Source organism: Apium graveolens, chromosome 7 (assembly GCF_009905375.1).
Source record: "Apium graveolens cultivar Ventura chromosome 7, ASM990537v1, whole genome shotgun sequence".
In the NCBI taxonomy this organism is placed as follows: domain Eukaryota; kingdom Viridiplantae; phylum Streptophyta; class Magnoliopsida; order Apiales; family Apiaceae; genus Apium; species Apium graveolens.
Genome location: NC_133653.1, coordinates 216,675,872 through 216,685,188, shown reverse-complemented (window position 1 = coordinate 216,685,188; position 9,317 = coordinate 216,675,872). Strand labels below are relative to the sequence as shown.

The following is a 9,317-nucleotide window of genomic DNA, read 5'->3' as shown; positions in this document are numbered from 1 at the left end:
TCTAAGAAAAAAAAAGTAGAAGAAAATTTGCAATCTTTGTGTGGTATGCAGTGTGCTACCATGGGGCAACCCATAAGGGAAAAAGTGAGGCATAAAAATGGAACTTGGCTGACCCAATATTTTGAATGCATGGAGTGTAGTTGTAGTTCTTGGACCTCTCTTTTACAAACACAAAACATGTACTACTGTAAAAAAACACAAAACATGTAACCAGTCTCCTTTTTCTTTGTTAGCGTAAAACATTTTTAAAATTGTCGCTTCTAAATTTTTATATATTTGATATTAAATTACATATCTTATATAAGATGTTTAATGCTATTATTTCTAGGCTTAATTATATCATAGACCTTGAAATGTGATCATTTGTACACATAAATCCTTAAAGAAAAAAAACAAACCCATCAACCCTTGATGTATTGAATGTGTATATTCTGACCCTTGTCTCTTCAATAACTCATAAATCCTAAACTACTGAATTATTCCTGGTGCATAATAGCTAACATAAGAAGCATTAGTGCTTTAGTCTACAAGCTTTGAGCAACTGGGAGCCTACATCTAAATCTGTGGTAGCTTCATTTGGCCACCTTTTTGCTCCAACTTGGTCGTCATGTTCATAACATGGTTAACAAATAAACAGCACAGCTACCCATACAAATCTTTTGCATTTTCTCTTCTTAACAGCTGCAACTTTAAGAATGTGTAATTCTCCTTCAAGCATCTGAACTTTTTGTTCAAGCATCTCAACTTTATAGGGAAAGGATCAGTTTAGCTTCTGCCGAGATTACCCTGTGATGTCCTTGGCCAACCAATTTATGAGTTCTTGAAGATGCAAGGGTCAGAATATACACATTCAATATATCAAGGGTTGATATGTATGCTTTTTTTCTTCAAGGGTTTATGTGTACACATGATCATACTTTAAGGTCCAAGGTATAATTAAGCCTTATTTCTATCCCTATAAACCTGGCCATTGACATTATTATACAAAAAGTGAAAAAAAAAAAACACATTGCCATTTTGGTCTTACTTCCTCTTCTTTCTCTGTTAAATCAGGATACTGATACCACTCACCTCCGGCCTTCCCAACCGGCATCGGAGGTCTAATGAAAATCTCAACTGGCTTCGGAAAATGAATTCTCAGATGTAGCTCTTTTGTAATTTCTTTTACTTCCAAATTTAGTTCAGATATTATGCCAAATTCTTTACTTACGGGCTCAACACAACTTACGGGCTCAACACAAATCCATCCAAGACCTGATATAGCCACATCACATGCTGGCCTGCTTGAGCAAAATTATAGAATTAGCTCAATAATCATAGTTCATATATAATTGAAAAATGGTTACCATGCAATTAACAAAATTTTTACACTCTAAGAATATCCATTTATAGACAATAGAGCCAATATTACACTCTAAAAAATTCTCTTTGCGTTCCAATTTATAAGAAAACGAAGTACTAAAATCTCTATTGCTTGATATATCTATGGACTAGACTTTAGAGATTTTATGAAATTCCTTAAATCCCAAATCGAAAGCTTGAATTGTGATTTGCTAAAAGGGTCAGTGGTGTGTACCTGTTTGGATCTTCAAAGTTTATTTGTAACTCGCGGTGTGTTTCAAGTCCTGACCATTGTTCTGCTCTTTGCGTTCCCATCGGAGGAGTCAATAGAGTTCCAACTTCTTTCTGCAATAGAAGAAATGTTACTTTTATTTTTATTTTATTTTCATATACTAAGGAAACAAAGCAAAATTGTGTTCCTAATTCTTCCCAGCCAGCAGTTCACACAGCACAGCAACACAAGAAAGGAAAACAAAGTTTAAGAAAAACACTGGGCATACAGCGACGAATGAATGGGCTCAATAAAGGATAGCCATCGTTATTCAATTCTATAAGAGCCAATTTTTTTCTCAATCACTACCATATCAGATTTCTTTCTTTCCTTTGATTAGACAATCTACTCCAAGTATAAACATATATCCTGAAAGTATTCTTCACTCTTCCAGATATATTCATAATTAAACTATCATCTAATCCAATAAAAAAAATCTGTAAGAGAATCACTTCTGGGTTAGGTAAGAAAAAAACGGGCTATTAAACAAATGCATGGATAACTTGAAGTGCAAACTTTATAAATTTTCCCTTACTTCCTACTGATGTCTAACCAATGTTGGTAGAACTTTTTACACTATAAAGTCCCAAGTAAAATACACTGTGCAAGAGCACTCATAATTAAAAAAAAAAGAAGATGCTCTTCATGTTTACGACCAAACACTACTCTGGAAACTGCATATTTTGTACTACTAGGAATATTTTTCAACATTTTGTAACTTTTTGGTAGAACATGGAAGCAACAAACTTATTTAATTATTGAGTATAAGGTTATACTTGGGATTTTATAAATAAATTTGCTGTAGAAGTTACACCAAAGAATAGTGTTACCACAAATTTGATGCAATACTAATCAATATTCATTTGATTTAACTTTTACACTACTATAGTGTCCTAATGGACAGCATTTACTATATCCAACTAGTGTTAAAGTTACACTAATTTAGAATTATAGTGTATCATTGGAGATGTCCTAAATAGGGTATACTTATCTTTTTTTTAGGCACTTGCACAGTGTAACGTGCACGGTCCTATCCTGTTAGCAACTGAAGAACATACTAAGAGTTAACTTATAAAATTTATCTGCTTTACAAGTAGGTACAATGCAAATTTTAACTGCCTTTGGTCCATAAAATGTTAAACATGCCAAATCATTTGCAGGAACCTGAGCACTCTGGGTAGACAACATACTCTATATTAACATAATAACCCCCAAATGAAGGATACAAGAATAATAAATCGGGTAAATTATGCATGTTTCTACGACCACAGGATAAGACTTTTTTTTGTCTTGGAAAAAGAACATACTGTAAAAGATTGCCCTCTGAGCCGACTTCGAGGAGCAAGTGCTGATAGATCTTCTGAATGAACCACTGCGGCTTGCCTATGATGGAGATGAACTCCAGGAGTGTCGTATAATTTCTGAACCATAAAAAAATAATATTGTGTAATGATCTGTGATTTAAAGGACGCTTTATCTTTACATGGATGAAGTAGCATATTAGTAATATGGATAAAGACTTTGAAATCTAATAAACAAACTCAACCCACTGACCAACCAGCACGATCAATGTATTAGGGTATCAAATATTTCAACTAAGTTCAAGGTACTACAAACAAAAAAACATGTCGAAAAGTATGAAACAGATGAGAAGAAAATTGTGAATACAACTTGTGGTCCCAAAAGTATAAAAGAAACACATTAATTTCTACTACAATGACATGGCTTGTACTAGGAATGAAAGTAATCACATACCCCTACTATGAAAGCATTGATTTCAATTGGACCCACAATAGTTCCAGGGACAGCAGACTGAATAGGTTTGTATTTCCGTGCCATTGCAGCAACTGGATCCTTATAGGATAACATCTCTGTTTACAGTGCAATTATGTTTTAAGATTAGGAATCTAGGACTATACAAGCAAAAACATGAACCAGCAAAAAACAAGCCAGAAGGTTCTTATGAAAAGCATGCATGACAAATCAGTGGTAAGGCCAATCACATCAAGGTAGAAATCATGTTTCCCCTACCTTAAATGTTGGTCCCCCATTATTTACTTGCCTGTAGACCCAATTCATTATGTTATTGTGAGTAGGTGAGTATCTTATGCTCTACAACTTTTAGAGTAAAAAGTTTAGCTCTAACGGTTACTGTGTTGTCTTAAGAAACAAAATGGGGTGATTGAGGAATGAATACACCTCTTGTCAAGTGTATAGTGTATTCCTTCCACTCACACATAAGAAAAGACATGTCCATATATATACAGCATGGGTTAGCAGTTTTAAATTATTAAACAGGTGCCCTTTAACATATGGACGGAACACAAATGAAACATAAATTTGTCAAACAGAGGGGTTGGCCCGCTGATTGCATTTAATAGTTCAAGCCGTAGTGCAAACTTACTTAATAAAGCATTGATGAATGCTGATTTTCCAACATTAGAAGACCCCTGGCATGTGAACAACAATACTATATTTATAGTTATCATAATGAGAAACTTCCCAAAAAATAAGACGAAGAACACAACTACTATATATATATATATATAGAGAGAGAGAGAGAGAGAGAGAGAGAGAGAGCATTGAAAACAAGATGATATAAAATCTCTAAAAAAGGTCTTACTCTACATGGAGGGGAGAGGAAAGGGGGGAGAGGGAGAGGTAGGGGGAGAGGGAGAGAGGGAGAGGTAGGGGGAGAGGGAGAGAGGGAGAGGTAGGGGGAGAGGGAGAGAGGGAGAGAGGGGGGTGGGAGAACTGAGCAATTAAGCACCTCTATATGATTACTCGAGTAGAGTAGTGGATCAAATCTGTAAGAAACAATGGAATGATCCCAGGTAAATCCGTGTAAAATCAAAATAAAAGTCTCGGAAGACCTTGCATCTATGTCTCACCTACTTCTTGAATTAAACCAGTCTGGAAAAACATGTTTCATTTGTTAAATATGAATGCTACATGTAGAAGTAGGGATGTTCAGCTGAAAATATTGGAGTGAGCCCTTAGGTACGCTTTATCTTAGTGTAGGTAATAATTTGTTTTAATCGGCATATATATGCTTAATCTTAATCAATGAATGATTTAGCATTAGCCCATTTGGTTTTATTCAATCATAAACAAATAAGCCCCAACTCACAACTACATCTTGAATTACAAACATAAGTTCCCCATCCTTTATCCACATGATTCTCCACCAGGTGTGCTGGTGGTTGTTCTATGGTAACAATGTAATGAAAAAAGTGCAAAAATGGTGCACAAATTATACACAATATGCCAATTAGTATCGAGCAGTAATTCAATTAACCAATAGTTGAGCTTACTGACCAGAATATAAACATCCCGCCCCTGTAAAATAAGGTTCAGAGTACAAAAATAAGTTCCAGAAGATTGAAGAACTGATTAGATGTTAGTTTCCATGACAATCACTAAAATGTACCTTCTTCTCTTTCTGAATTCCGGACACAATCCCAGCTATTCCAACCAAAGACTTGGAACTTGTTAAATGAACACACAAAGGACGCTGCAAAAAATAGATTTTGTCTTGCAATATAACCATAACTCTTCTTAGCAATTGTAACGTTGTTCTTGGTTCTCTAAAAAAAGAGACATAAAGAGGAACATAATTAAACATGACTTACCTAAGATGTTTCAATCAGTGAGGTTCATAAATTTCATAAGCTAAAGCATAGGGATTCACACATTCAAGAAAATAAAAATTAACTTAGATAAAAACACTAGTGTCTGTGCATAATTAATAATTTATATTATTAAAAATTATAAATCATAGTTGATTCATAATTCTGGGCCTAGTCTAGTAATTCACTAAAAAAATATAATGTAAAATATAAAGTGGTCCAAACTACATTGTTAATAATTTTGAGGACGACAACCATAAAATAAAAGCACAAGCTTCTTCTAAAAAAGTTCATGTCATTATGAACCTAATCTACAAACAGAATGATAGCTTCACATTTGGAGCCTTGTGTACCGAGCTACTCGTATTCATTATCTAACAGACAACTGAAAGGATGGCTAGAGAAAGAATAAGAGCGAACACTAGCCACAGATCACTACCCTTGACAGCATCAACAATAAAAAAGACTCCTACTATAGTAAATCACCTCTGCCAAGTACCTATTGAATACAAAGCCAAGGGTATATACAGCTCATAAACATGTCAGAGATAGGTAAAGCTTCAAAAATTAGCTTCACTGCTCGTGTCATCAGGCAATGCCATGAGTTCCACTGCAATCAAATAATTCTCATAGCAATGTGCCCGTGACTTCTTTTAGGTACAGTATACTCTTTTCAAACTATTTATGTTTAAGGGTATCTTGATCTTAAGAAAGAATTCTTAGACACTTATTTAGAAAGCTATAATGTCTCGACTTGTTGGTTGCCTACTTTCACAGCTAAAAGGAACTACTGCTCTGCTGCTTTAATTTTACAAATACTTGAAGCCCTAAGATGAACAAAAAAAAACTATTTTATACCTAATAAGATTTTTCTTAGAAACAAATTTCATATATATAACATTACTAACAGTATATACCAATATGCTTTTAATAAATGAATGAATAAGACCAAAAAAGTTAAGTTAAATAGAGTTTATGGCTTACTTAAGTTTTTTCTTCATGGTGGCTTCCACAACCCCAGTCACCAATACAATAAAAATCTGTTCCTTTGGGAAGGAGGTCAACCTTAAAGAAATGGGCAAAAATTTAAGTAAAGAGGAGAAAAATTATAGTAGACTATATAGGCCACAGCCAATAGCTTAGTTAACTAGTTTCAGATATCCATTATCATGTTCCTCCTACATCACATGTTGTACAGTACAACAATAATGCACTCTATGAAATGCCACTAACTAGCTAGATGCCCTAACCTAGTTAAATAGTAACAGGAATGAGTGGTCTCCAATCTCATGCACCGTTTGTATATCTTCATTAGAAAAAATAATTAGAAAGGAATACAAAAATATGTTGCTTTGTGCTTGAATAAGTGATTAAGAGAGAGAAGCATACATATGGCTATTTATTAAGTAAAAATGATCACCTTTGTCACAACTAAAATTATGGGATTAGCACCAGCAAGGTCGCGCACACGAGCCAAGAAGCTGCCGTTGAAGTCTACTATATCAACCTGTGGATTACTGAGCATTAGAGGAAGCAGAACAAAAACCTAAATGGTGATTCCAACTCCTTGGATTAGTTGAAAACATTGCATAAAAGAAAATTTTAGTGAGACCGTAAAGATTCTGGAATAGTTGAGTCTTAAATTAAATAATTAAAATTTCAATTACTGGTTCACCGTTACAAAAATAGGGTACAACTATATATTAAATTCAACATGTTAAATCTTCTAAATCTTAGTTAAACATAGGTATATTTGAAGATTCAATGTGTATAATTATAAACAAACTTATATCCAAATGATAATATAGAATTTAGAATGATAAAAAAACAAGTAATTAATCATATTCTGGTCTGGCGTGAAAAATACCACATGTATCTCTTACCAATTTAACAATTAAAGCTTTCTCGTATCTTAAATGTGATAGCTTTTGACGAAGGTCCTCAGCCGTAACAAACTGCTTGCCACCAGCATAACCTCCATTGCCACCCACAGCAGTAATGATATGTCCATGAGATAACAAGTGAGCACCTACCACAAAGAAGCGTTCTAAGCTGATGGTGTTTCTTCTTGTGTAAATTCACCAGAAAATCCAAATACCGTAAAGAAATCAGAAAACAACCTAACATTATAAATACAAATGTACATATTATGAGTTTGAGAAACTAGCGAATCAATATTTACTAGCAACACATGATAAAATAGCACATAAAAAAACACTCAAATTCGTTAAGGTTAACCGACTTGCAAGTTCATTTAGACATCCGCCTTATTTCACAATTTAAAATTTGCAACTTAGGGGGACTAAATTTGTTTTGACAATGAGATTATTAATTGAACAAGGGAAAACAAATGTAAAAGGAAGTAAGAAAAATAGGGTATACCAATTGATAAGTATCCGTATCGACATAACCGGGAGCATCGGTCTCGAAAGGAGCACCACATCTATAACAACAACAAATATACTGAGAAGCACTCATCATTTTCTTCTTGTGTTTCCTAATCTTCTTAGTATCAGAAGAAGCTTCTAGAGCTTGTTGTCGTTCAAAGAGGAGGCTTTGAGTTGTAGACAAAGAGATGATAAGTCGAGTAGTTTCTAGGGGGAGAGACGAATGGATAGAGAGGAGAGAGAAACAGGGTTTTAGGCAAATTTATTCACCATGCCAAAAGTAAGCTATTTGTAAAGGGTCCTGTTCCCCTATGATAATCATGCGTCAAGAACCCTTAATCAACACACTAATGGCCAGGATTGAAAAAAAAAATTGCCCTTCCACGCTTTTTTCCCGCGGAACGTGACTCCTTCCGCGCTTTTTTTGCGCGGAGCCTCTTTCCCTTCCGCGAATAATATTAGCGGAACAACTGTACTTGGTTATGGATAAAATGTAATTAGCGGAACAACTGTACTTGCAGTTTATAACCTTAAAATGATCACACTTTTTTTTGTGCAGCATTTGTCAAATTAGAGAGCAAATTTGGGGGAATTCTTGGTTTTGTTCATCCTTACTCACTAATTACATTTAGTAAGCTCAATTTCTTGCTTTTTTCTTATTGTAGTTATGGATAAGATGTTTGTTAGGTTTCAAGGTAGAAAAATTTTGAAAAAAGTGATAATGTTGTAAATAGTGAGGTTGTTGATATTAGTGGTGGTTGCTTACGTGATGATAATGTAAATTATGTTAACCTTGTTGATGATTGCGATGAAGATGTTTATGTTAGTGAACATAGATTTGAAAATGAAGATTTGCATGAAAATAGTGAGTTTATGCATGAGAGTAGTGAGAGTAGGGATAAGAGTGTTGTTGGGGAAGAAGATATTGTAATTCCTTTCTTGAGTCAAAATTTTCCTAATTTGGTAGCCGCCGAAAATGTAATTAGGGCCTACGCTTTGAAAAACGGGTTTGCAATTAAAATCCAAAATACACAAAGGCGTGTGGACAAAACAATATATGTCCGTACTTATGTTTGTAATTTAGCGGGAGAAAACCGCGATAAAGAACCCGTAGAGGATGAAGAAGTTTTGATAGGAAGTGTCGGTAGTGAGAAGAAGAAAAGGCGTAGAGATAAACTTCCTAGAAGTGGATGTAAGTTTAGGATCTATGTGATTAATAGGCGAAATACAAGGCATTGGGAGATAACATCGTTGGAGTTAAATCACAATCACGATGTTGTGTCGCCTTCTAAGATGAATTTGATTAAAAAGGAGCGACATGTAACCGCCGGCCAAAAGAATTTAATTAAGAATTTACATGTTTCGGGTATTGCGCCTAGACAACAAATGAATATATTTGGAAAAATGCACGGAGGAGAGGAGTAAGTAGGGTGTCATGCCCAACACTTGAGAAATGTCGTGCGAGATTTTAGAAAAGATAATTTGGGTGTGAATGATGCGCAAGCGGACTTGGATTTGTTACATAGGTTAGAAGTGGAAAGTGGAGGAAATTTTTTTATTCGGACTTTATTTGATGAAGAAGGAAGATTGTAGTATATTTTATGGGTTGACCCCCGGTCGTTGTTGGCCTCCAAAAATTTAGGCGATGTGGTTGCATTTGATACAACATATTGAACAAATAGGTATGTT

At 34.7% G+C, this 9,317-nt stretch overlaps 1 pseudogene; it reads right to left on the bottom strand.

The window, feature by feature from the left end:
• Positions 1-248: 248 nt before the first annotated feature.
• On the bottom strand, positions 249-7,927 carry LOC141671995 (NO-associated protein 1, chloroplastic/mitochondrial-like; annotated as a pseudogene).
• Between the last annotated feature and the right edge of the window lie 1,390 nt (positions 7,928-9,317).